The sequence below is a fragment of the Perca flavescens genome, chromosome 18 (assembly GCF_004354835.1).
Source record: "Perca flavescens isolate YP-PL-M2 chromosome 18, PFLA_1.0, whole genome shotgun sequence".
Lineage (NCBI taxonomy): Eukaryota > Metazoa > Chordata > Actinopteri > Perciformes > Percidae > Perca > Perca flavescens.
The window spans coordinates 22380647-22392597 of NC_041348.1; the positions used below are offsets into that span (position 1 = coordinate 22380647).

General features: G+C 41.0%; 1 protein-coding gene across 2 annotated transcripts in view; it reads right to left on the bottom strand.

Annotated features, from left to right (window-relative positions):
- fut8b (fucosyltransferase 8b (alpha (1,6) fucosyltransferase)) overlaps positions 1 to 11417 on the bottom strand; it is a 94706-nt gene extending 83289 nt beyond the window's left edge. Inside the window, exon 1 of one of the 2 annotated variants that reach the window (XM_028605974.1) lies at positions 11221 to 11417. The gene's annotated coding sequence lies outside the window, so the exon portion shown is untranslated. Of the gene's footprint in view, positions 1 to 11088; positions 11181 to 11220 lie in introns of those variants that run through there. The other variant, XM_028605975.1, reaches the window with a different exon arrangement.
- Positions 11418 to 11951: the final 534 nt, after the last annotated feature.

An 11951-nucleotide genomic window follows, 5' to 3' on the forward strand; every position in this document is an offset into this window, starting at 1 on the left:
GAAAATTAATTCATTTTATAACTCAATCAATAACTGAAACATTGGGAATGAGACTCTGCTTGGCACACAGAACTCCTTAATACCCAGAAATATCATTAAGCAACAAGAGATTGGACATCACTACATTCATCCAAAGAGGGAGGCTCCTGGAACGGTTTCAAGTCACATCTATTAAGTTGATATATCCTTAAATCAATTCTTCAAATGCACTGCAACTGCAATATACTGTATGTCAAAATAATGCTGATGTGATGTTTTGTCTACATTTTGCAGATCTAACTCTCTGTGGTACTCTTCTCATCATCTTTGGGTGTGCAAATTGCAGAGGTGTGCATTAATATAAAATCATTGTGGGAGGATCACGGTGTAATCCGCTCCTTAAAACTTCTGTGAGCCCTCCGTTTGCAGATATTACGTTCATTCTTCATTATTTGAGGGCAAAAGTAGAAACACCAGAATTGTCTGCCAAAGAACTGCTGTTACATGTAATGATTAGGTATATCCAACTCAAAGCCAACAGCAGTATACAAGTATTGTCTACATCCTTATGAAACTGATTGGAGTCGGTTACACAATACCAAAAATGTTGGGTTTCAGTCACGTATGTTGATGGTTGCAAATGAACACACCATTCACAGTTATCTGGTTAAAATTCTACTCCTTCTTTGTAAAATACCACCGTGATTTTTTTTGCCGACATCCTCAATTAAATCCACCTCAGCCCTATAGGAAAGTTGTGAGAAAAGAAATCAAAAGAACAATCCACCCTCAGATATTCTTACGCTGTTGAAAATTATCAATATGTGATAAACAATGCATTCAAGGAGTTATTCTGTGATTGTTATAATTACGATTTTGTTGTACCCACTTTCTTTCAGCCTCCCTCGTCTAATTTGACTTTGGTTAGTGATTTCCTATATTTCCCAGAGTGCTTTTCAACAGCCCCCAGAGAAAAGTACTGACAAGCTCAATGGAACAAGCCAGTAAGCATATCAGAGCTATATATATTTATTTTTTTAAAGTCAAGAGCACGGTGTACTTTAGTTAGAACACAAAATGTCTTGTTGCTCCATTGTATTCTGGTCTTTTGAGGCTACTTGGAGAACTTGGAGAAATTAGCATCAGAGTCTGGTTAACAATGGATTCCTGCCAGAGATCATTGATCATTTAAAGTAAATGGGCATGCCCTTCATACCGGTCTGATCTCCTGAACCTTATTCCATCCTGCACTCTCTGCTCTCACAATACAGGGCACAGGTCTGTCTGTCCCCAGAAAAACAAGACCAGGTTGAAACCTAGTATATGGCTGGACGGTGTATGATCAATGTGCTTAACTGTGGCCAAATTGTTAAAGAGATAGTTAGCGGTGGTGTCTATAACATCACTTCCTGGATATTAAATGTTCACCCAGCACTATGTGTCCTAGTAATTTGTTTGTTGTGTACTGAAGTAGCATATCACATGACATGGTTAAGCTACTTTTGAATCAAATATTTGAGGCATGCTTTAATTTTATGAACTCAACAATATAATCATGCTATTTTCAACAATTTATTGTGCTGGATTACTCATCTGAAGTGTAATTGTGTAATTAATGTTACTTTGTTAAACAGAACAGACCTAGGTTTCACCCCATGACGATTATAAACCACAGCCTCAAATGTTAGTCTTGAGGAGCTGCAGCATTTATTCATGGGCAAACTAAAATCTGCACTGTACATTTTTTTTTTTCCACCTGACAACTTTACCGTTTATTTCTTCTCTGCTGCCTTCGCCAACATCTGTCTGCTCCAAATCCACCGTCTCTTTCTCTTCAGAGGTGCACCGATGTGGAAACTGAGAGAGAAACTTAAGTTCCACTGGCACGGTTTCCTTGCGCTACTTTCAGATGGTTCTATTTAGATGATTTTTCATTTCTTCATAATGTGTACTCCTGGTTATTTAAGTAGTCTATCTTCCCATCCCAGTTTTAACTCACAAACGGCGGCGGTGGCAACAACAACAACAACCGCGTACTGAGGAGGTTGATCAGCTGATTGATCAGCGATAGTGGAGGCAAAGAAAAGCCTCTTCCTCTGGGACGTCCTCTCTGCTCCCATCAGACAGGCATTTAAATCCAGACTTAAAACACATCTTTCCACCTTAACTTTCAGTTAGTGGTTTATCGTTTGATTACTCTGGGCCTTGTCCCTGTTACAATTATCCTTTTGGTGGGTCAGTCTCTGTGTCAATGAATCTATTAACCCTAGTACTTATAGTCCATGTCTGTCCTGCAAACGAGAATATTTTCTCTCTCCCTTGTATGCTTGCCCTTCCCTCCCTCTGTGTTTGTTTCCATTCTCCTGTGAAAGGTGTGCTTGAGCTTTGTCTCTTGTGTGTTTGTGTAGTCTGTCCTCTTTCCAGGTCTCCATAGTGAAGAGGTTGAAAAGGTTGTGTGGCTCAGGTCCTATCTATAGGTGGTACCTGGAATTTAACCCCATTGAGGTGAATTTCTGATTTGTGATATTGGCCTTTATGAATAAAATTTACTTGACTTGATGCCCTGGCAGCTCAACGGCTAGAGCGCAAACCATTAGAGCAACAATGGTTCGGGCCCCTCGTTGCATGTCTTCCCCTCCCTCTCCCCTGACTTTCCTGTCTGTCTCTATCACTATCAAATAGAAGAAGAAATGCCAAATAAATAAATAAACTGACTTGACTATTGGGAAGTTTATCTTTATATTCTGTATAGTGGATGTTTGTATCTGCAATGACAGAATGCTGATTTAGCTGTATATTCAAAGTGTGACTGCTGTCTGATTGCTACCCTGCTGTGTTCCAGAGTGCCATGCTGAGCCAGGTGACAGGACTCCTGCAACGGAAATCCAATCAGGCCAATCCTCCACGATCCCACACAATCCTCTCAGCCGCCGTCGTACACCGCCAACCATCGGTAACACACACTGCGCTTGCCACACACACAGACAATCAACTCTTTGATAGCTACGGAGATGGACACATGCAGATTAACCACCTCGCCTCCTCTGAACTTGGTACAGACAGTGGGGGGGGCTTAGTGCTAAGCGAAACACTGAATCCATTCCAGCTACGAGGACTACGCCGTGTAGCTGACCTTACATTCTGACCTTGCAATGGAGGTCACAGAGATGAATTTATCCCTTGGGGATCCACATTGTAAAAGCAGAAATCCGCAAACACTCCCCCCACCATGGCAAACAAACCCTCCAGGAAGCACGACTGGCACCAGTGACAAAAATAGCCCCTGCCTGTGAGAAAGATAACGCAGGCCTTTCGTCCCAGTCCAGGTCCCACTTTCTAGGGGCCTGGGGTTGAATCCTCTATGGACCTGTGTGGAGGTCACACACAGGCCACCCAATACTGGCCAGTACTGGATCAGATACCACTGGCTAAATGGAGGCCATTCAATAGTCCTCGTGTGTGGGTAGAGGTGGAGTGGCTGCTGGGAATTTGGGCTTCCTGTTAAAAACAGAATAATATCCACAAACACCCATGCAGAGGCAAGCCTGTCACACAACCTTTCTACCCAAGTGTGGGAAATGCACTCATTCTGTCATATGAGCTCATAGTCTTGTTATTTTCTATCCCCATGTGTGTGTCTTTGTGGGCTTGTGCATTCTGTGTTCTGGCTGCAGAATGAATTTGGGCTATTGTCACTGTGATCCTAATGGCCAGCATCTGGCTCTCTGGCGCTGTTTTTTATGTTTTGGGGTGGGGAGAGTAGGGGGTGGGAGTGAGGTGGGTGATCTGACTGCTTACGCCTCAAGCTGCGCAGCTGTCCCAATTACTACCTCTCTCTTCTCTCCTAATTTCCCCTCCGTACCCATCTGCCTCTTCTACACTCCAAATTTGTGTCCCTTCCATCTATAGATGCCACTAGTGTGGGTTCGTACTTCCAGGATGCTCCCATGAAAGATCCCTTTAGAGACCGAAGTAGGTTCACATCCAGTTTTAAGTTTGACGCTGTGGGGTGCGTAAGACTCAGACAGTGCAGTATATTGTCATGCGGCTGAGCCTTTTTAGTAGCATCCCTGAATCCCTCCAGCCCTCCATGCATGCTCTGATCCTGGCCTGAGCTGGGGACTCAGAGGGGCTGACAAGGCTGTTTGATGGGCCATAGGCACTGAGCATCAGGGGATTTTGTGGGTAGGTGGGTGGATGGTTGGCAGGAAGAAGGGGGGCTGTTTGTGTCCCACAGTGAGTCCCTCAGCAACCTCTGATGAGCTATAAATTCTCAGTGTGTGTCATACCCATGTGAATATAGTTCCTCAGTCAGAGAAGGCGCTACAAACTTCACTGCATTCTTCTTGTTCTGGTACTGAGTATTCACAGAGACACGGTAAAAACTAGAATAAATACACAGATAGACACATATATGCATACATAGACCCAAATTATGGAAATGCACAAAGAAAGCGGTGCAACAATGGGCAGTTAAGTGCTTCCTACTGAGAAGGAGAAAAAAGGGGAAGGAGAGAATTTAAGCGTGTCTATTTCTGGACGGCTCCAATGAGCCAAGAAGAAATGTCGTAAGACCCAATTCCCGGCTCAGGCTGCAGCAGCAATAACTCCCCGAGATACAGCAAAAGCAAGCACACATAAGTGCGCACACACCAACACAAATACACATCCTGTCTAATGTGAGTGCACTGCGGGCTGGGCAGGCTCCCTGCAGGGCCAAACAGAACTGACGCAGCACACTCTTTGAGGGCGAGTTCAGGTCAGGATCTCTGACTGGTCCACCCCTCAACCCAAACCCAACACACATTCACACATCCTCCAAACCCACCTAAGACAGCTGTTGCTAAGGCACTATGTGGTCTAGATCCAGTCCCTACACAAATCCAATCTGATGCCACATAGCTATTGGGCCAAACTCCTATTGTGCCTGTCTGACTGAATTCCCATTCAGAACTCCCCTTCTTCCACCCTGTCTTTAGACATTCAGCTGAATAAGACAGGTAGACAAGCAGCGAGACATTTAGAAAGGCAGACAGCAGGGCAGGCCTGCTGGGGCCTTTTCTTTTTCTGCTGCCGGAGAATGCTATCAGCCTAGATCAGGCTAGGCTGCTCAAGCTGAGCTTCAGGAGCCTCATGGCCCGGCTTGCTTTTCTCCATGGAAACCTGCCCCACGCCCACCCTGTGATTGGCTCGTACGATCACTAGACAGACACTCTGTCTTACAATACAGATAATAATGGCCCTCTGGTAGGATGAGAGCAGGAGAAGAGTGATGGCAGAAATGCCTTTTTTCCTGCAGATGTTGCCCTTTAGAGAGGCTGCATTCTGCAAGCTTACAATAAACTAGAGACTACGGGTATGTGTTCCTGCACAAGGCATGCAGTTGGCTAGCTCTACAGTCCCTACTCTGATACCAAAGATGTCATTAAGATTCTCCACAAAGTCATTAACATCTTAAGAGGTTAATGATTATTTTCTCATCTCTTTACTGGGGTCTTCAAAAGCCTAGAGGGTAGAGGAGACAGGAAACAGACATTAAACACCACTCCCACATGAAAAATGCCAGCCAAATGGCAACACTGAACATTGTTCCTTGAACCATATGCATGAACCAGCTACTCTTCATCTTTCTTGTCTTGGTGCACCAAGTGTTGTCTATGTATCCATACATCTCATCAGTCTTTCCCTTCTTCTAAGCAGATACAACAAAGGCAAACACTTCTTTTCAATGGCTTCTGCTTTATTTACAGTACATTGTCTGGAATTGGGAAGCAGAAATACCCTGCACAGAGATTAACAATACCAACAAAACAATGCTTCCTCTTTTGGTAACATTGTTACATAGCTCGCTACAAGCATTGCTGTGTATTGCATAGACACTTCAATGTTCTTTTTGTTTGTGGCATGAGGCCCCCAAACTGGGAACATGTCTTCAAAATGTGTTGTTTGTTTCCTCCATAGCTCTATTTAGCATTCTCTTCTCATCCATCTTACGTTTTCAAGAAAAGGATATATCTGGGACAACAGGGTGCAAAAAAGGGGTGTATGAACAGCACACTGAAGCCAATATCAAGCATTATACACACACTGTACAGTGAGCCAAAACACTGTGATGCTTGAAATTAGAATGGCTTTTCATGCAAACAGAGGCACTTGCTGTGCAGGTGACAGGCTGGTATTGCAGACAGAATTGAAATGAAAAACAAATCCAACTGCTATTTTAAATAAAACTCCACTTGGCAGTGGCTTGCTGCGCTAAACTAAACAGAGAAATGGAGCTTGCCACGTGACAAATGTGCACAGTGGTAAATACAGATAAAACTATGAAATGAGTCACCGCCCATTTTTGCTCACTGCACCGCATCTAACCTCTTTGGCAGAGCAACACTAATATGTTTAATGAACCCATTAGTCAAAAATGAAGACAGACAGTGGCATGAGGCATGGAAGGTGGAAGCACAAAGGGCAGAGAGAGAGGGAGGGAAATGAAAGAAGGGGAAAGAGAGAAAATAGCTTTAGTAAAGCAGGGGGGGCTACCTCTCTAGAAAGCACATTCTTCTGTATTAAATATGCAGTAGTATGTGTTACAGCAGCAACATGGTAGCAAATGCAACATTTGTCCAATGCAATCAACTCAACAAGCAAAAACAACACAATCTGGGAAGCATTCATCAAAAAACTCCAAACCTGCCAAGTACACTTCGAGGGTTAATTTGAGTGTTATCACTACTATTTAATTTAAGTGCTTTATCAAAATTACACAGCCTGGAATGAACTGCACTAATGTAATTATTTGCACTGATATAAATGGGTCCACCTATGGCTATGCCTATTCATTCCCAAAATGGAAAAGCCCAGATCAAAGCAAATTGTTGTCAAAGAATAAGTCACTTTGCTTTATGTAGAATTATTGGCCAGTGATAGTTTAAAACAGTTCCAATTCTATCTGATGCAGCACATTCCTCTGGAATCCAAGACAGAGTTCCCTTGCCATGGCATAGACTGCTGTCACAATATATATATATATATATATATATATATATATATATATATATATATATATATATATATATATATATATATATATATATATATATATATATATATATATATATATATATATATATATATATATATATATATATATATATATATATATATATATATATACATACATATATATATATACACATATATATATATATATACATACATATATATATATACATACATATATATATACATACATATATATATATATATACATATATATATATACATACATATATATATATACATACATATATATATATATACATACATATATATATATATATACATATACATATACATATACATATATATATATATATATATATATATATATATAGCTGTTTACTTATTCATGAATGGGTAACTCAATCAATCTGCTTCCAGTTACTCAGGCTGACTTTATTAGATAACATTAATGATACATTGGTTGTAGACGTGTTGAGTTTCTCCCTTGTCAGCAACTATAATTCAAATGAGAACACAGTGGATATTGGCTGCAAATGGATAGAAACTTAGGGATAATTGTGGCAATATACAACACTATGAGCTTATAATTTATCGTCAGACAATATGCTATCGAAGAAATAAAAGAACACAATGTGCTTCACAGAGTTGAAATATGTCTTGTAATAACACCTGCAGACATTAAGCGATATTAAATACTACAGATAAGGGGACAAAAAAAGCCATACGTCATTCATATCACAAATCAATTTCATCTGAAAGCATTAACATATTGTACTTATTTTCCATTGAATCTGTCATATTAAATAAGATTTTTTTTAAAGAAGAGCTTTATAGCATACTGTTCCTTTACATCAGTGTTTCTCAACGGGGGCGGTACCGCCCCCCAGGGGGCGTTCAGAAGATGATGGGGGGCGTTGGAAGCATAGACAGTATATAATGGACCAATAGACCCCGTTGCTCTGGACGGAGACCAGTGAAGGCTATTAGAAGCACTTTTCCGGTGATGGCCAGCTTTACTGCGCAGCCTCCAGCTGAGAGAATGTGACGTGAGCAACGTGTCTGAAAGTTGGAAGTCTTCTGGTAGCTGTGCCGAGAGAAATCTCAATCATTCCCAGTCTTACAGATACGGAGAGAGTAGGTGTATGTAAGGAGATAACATGGGCACAGGCTAATTATTGATCACTAACATGCTAGTTAACATTAGTAATTAAACCTAAACAGCTCATGTAAGTCGAAACTGCCTGCGAGCTTCTCCTGTACTATACGGTAATTCCTCTACTGTGCGACAGTAAGTCACTTGGTTATGACCCAATCGTTAGCCTATTTTTACAAAAACGTCTGCTACGGAGCCATAACGTGAGGTACAAGGTAATGAAGCCTTTTATACATTGTCGTGTTTCTTTGGAACTAAACAACGGACAAATAAAGTCTTTAAACATTTCTGATGTAAAGTTATTCGCAGTCAAGTGACGTAAAAAAACAATGGCGGTCAGCAGAATGCTAACAGGAGGTGATGGCCAGTTAGCAACAAAATGGCGCCATAGATGGCTCGAGTTCTGAAGCGAAGCTTACCCCCTTGGTTGGAAGCAATATTTTGGAAAGGGGGGCGTTGAGGTGCCATTGGGGGGCGTTTGTTAGAAAGCTAGTTTAAACCAAAGATTCACAATAACAATACATGTTTACACTTAAACTACTAAAGAATAAGTAGTCTGCTAATTAAAAGCTGCCAGTTTACAGCACTGCGACTGGACGAGACGGGTATCCTAACTTTTCTGTGCTTCTGTCAGCTTTGTTTGGCGCAGCTCCGTGCTGCCTTCATTGAAACGGGACGTCAGAGTATCGTCTTAAATGAGCTCTGTAGCTACTACGTGAAGCTGCGTTCAGATTAAAAAAAAAAGCAATCGCCGCGACGTCCTGTTGTATTCTTTAACCCCCCCCAATGTAGCACAAGTAGACTTTATATTTCACAATAACAGTTTTTCGTCAGATGGTTTATTAAACACAACATTTCCTACTGTACCTGAATGCAGCTTCATTTCACGGAGAAAGAGAGAAAGAAAAGCGACGTGCGTGGGTTGAATGTTAAATTGCTAGCTGTTTCTGATTGGCTACAGTTAGTGTTTGTAATAATAATAATAATAATAATAAACATAATACATTTTATTTAAAGTGCATTTCATGACACCCAAGGTCACTTCACAAACAAAAAAGGACATTCAAATTATAGTCATCTTCTAAAGGTGCTGAGGTTCACACCATATGCAGCAGGTCTTATGATAATACCTAATTATAGTTTGAATGTTAAATATCTAGTCGTTCTGATTGGCTGCTGTTATTTAATTTGAATGTCAAATGGTTGCATTTTTTTTAAAACCTGTAAATATATATAATTTCTATTCACATGGCGTTTTTGATACCTGGGAAACTAATACATGTGTTGTTTGTCATTCAATTATTTGATTTTTTGATTATTTTTGATGACAATAGTAACAACAATAATAGGCCTATATCAGGGCGTAATCATTAATATTCGGGGCATTTAGCCTACATAATATTTGATGGGGGGGCGTTAAGGACCTGGATAATGAATAGGGGGGCGCTGGCACAAAAAAGGTTGAGAACCACTGACATATAGCTAGAGTAACTGTAAGTACTCCCCAAGTCCCCCCTTTCAGGTAAAAAAAACAATTAGGTAAATATACTTAGGCTAAAGCATCAAAAGTAAAAGTACTCAATGTAGAAAAGTGTTGTTATAGGATTAAATGTCAGATTAGTGGAGTTTTCCTGCTGTTGTGTAGCTAAGTATTTAATTTGACATGCTAGATGAGCTGGAGCTAATATACAGTTTGGTTTAAGATCTTATAAAATATGATACATTATTAAAATGTATCATATTTTATAAGATCAAATATGGAGGTTCTTTACTTGGATATTTCCATTGTATACTTCTACACTCTAATATTTGATGGGGGGGCGTTAAGGACCTGGATAATGGATAGGGGGGTGCTGGCAAAAAAAAGGTTGAGAACCACTGCTTTACATGCTTTCAGCTTCAGTTCTGAGATCATGTCAATATTACACCCATCCTAAGAGTTTGCACAGTGAGCTGTACATCACAAGGTATTTGTTGGCACTTTTCAACACTATGAAGCCATACATCTTCTAGTTGGGTGCCCCTGATGGGAATTGAACCTCAAGTCTTACCAGCACTGACGCCAGACTCTATCAGTTGAGCTACACTGAACACAGAACCACATGACCGTCTGTGCTATATTATCACCAGCACTGTAAAGTGTTTGTGAGGAGGAAAGCAGAAATCACCCTGCTTGCTCCCTCTGACTGCCCAGATGTGATGAAGGTGACGCATGGACTGAGCGCAGCCGTTTTTACATCCTAATTAAACATTAGAAGGAATTATTACACATTAACCACACCTCCAGGTAGTGAAAACAAACGCACGCCTGGCTGTGGTGGTGATTATTACAAAGCAATTCCCTGATACTAGCAGCAGTACACCGAAGCTGAAACACAGGTAGCTGCTTTGTCTGCTCGCCACACATAACAAACATACACGTTAGACAGTGAAAGATACACAAACTTGTCAGACACCTCCCCATGTCATGTGTCTTTACTTTCATGTTGTGTACGAGGGTGGAGGTCACAATGCATTTCATTCTCGTTTAACGGTGAGAACTCATATATGCCTACGACAAACAGAAACCAAACGCAGACAGACAGTTAGCTTACAGGCTACACGCTTCTAGCCTTGTTGATGCCTTTAGCCTTAAATAAGGCACACTGCTTGAATACCCATTCATTTACACTGCACGGTCCAGGTAATGCTGCGGTCTTAATTAAAAGACGTTTCAGGCTAACTGCCGTGGTCGTTACGCGGAAACACTGTAAACTGTTTTGAACATATACCCACTTGCTTTTGACCAACGCGAATAAGCAACAAAGGGGAACGCGAGGCAGTCTATTTGGATATAACGAACCGAAGTATCAACGGAGCATCTCTCTAAAGCATAGCAACAAAACAAAAAAACAAGTAACAGCGCTAATATAACGGGACCAGAAATTCCTACCTACCGTGACCGCTATTTGGTCACCGTGATCTCAGCAGCGACGCAGTCAACAGGCCGGGATGTAGCGGGGAAATCTATGAGCTGAACCTCCGTGGCTCCTACATTTCCGCCATGCAGCAGGGTTATTATCACCTACCGTGACATGATACACCGGCTTCCAGCGGCATCCGACCGGGGCTGCGGAGACTGGGGTCTGACGCGGCGGCAGCCGAGATTTGTTGCTCCAGAAAATTGAGTAGAAAGGCTGCGGCGGAAACAGGAACTGGGAGAGCTGGGATCTCTGAATACGGCGGTTGAGGCTGCTCTGTGGGGATCTGCTGGATGGCCGGTGGTGTCAACGCAGACCAGAGAGGGGGGAAACTTCATATCCGGTCATTACCTTTCAAAATAATAGGCTATCAACAGCTAGAATTGAGTTAGTTAGAAAGGTGCAGTTGACTGTGGCAGCTGTGAGGGAATTATATATTATTTTATTCTAATTATAGTATTAACACTATAAATATAGACAAATGGCTGTGCTCTGAATGTGAACGTTATGGTAAAATGTTAAATTTGGGATTTCCATTTTGCGTTTTGGTGACCGGTCTAAGTTAATTAATAATAGTAGTATTTATTATAGGCCTACGTAGGCTACCAAATAATATATAATAATAATTTAGAGATAAGTCCTTATTTCCTTTGATACATTTGGGGCTATTTCTACCACACTGAAATTGTAGAACTTTTATTTAAATTTGATTTATTTTATTTGTTGCATAAATATCTAAATAGCTTAATATATCTATGCCCTGTGCAAAGACTTTAAATTACCTCTTTGTTTCAAAATGGCTATACAAATTAACTTGACTTTCATGTCCACATTCAGAC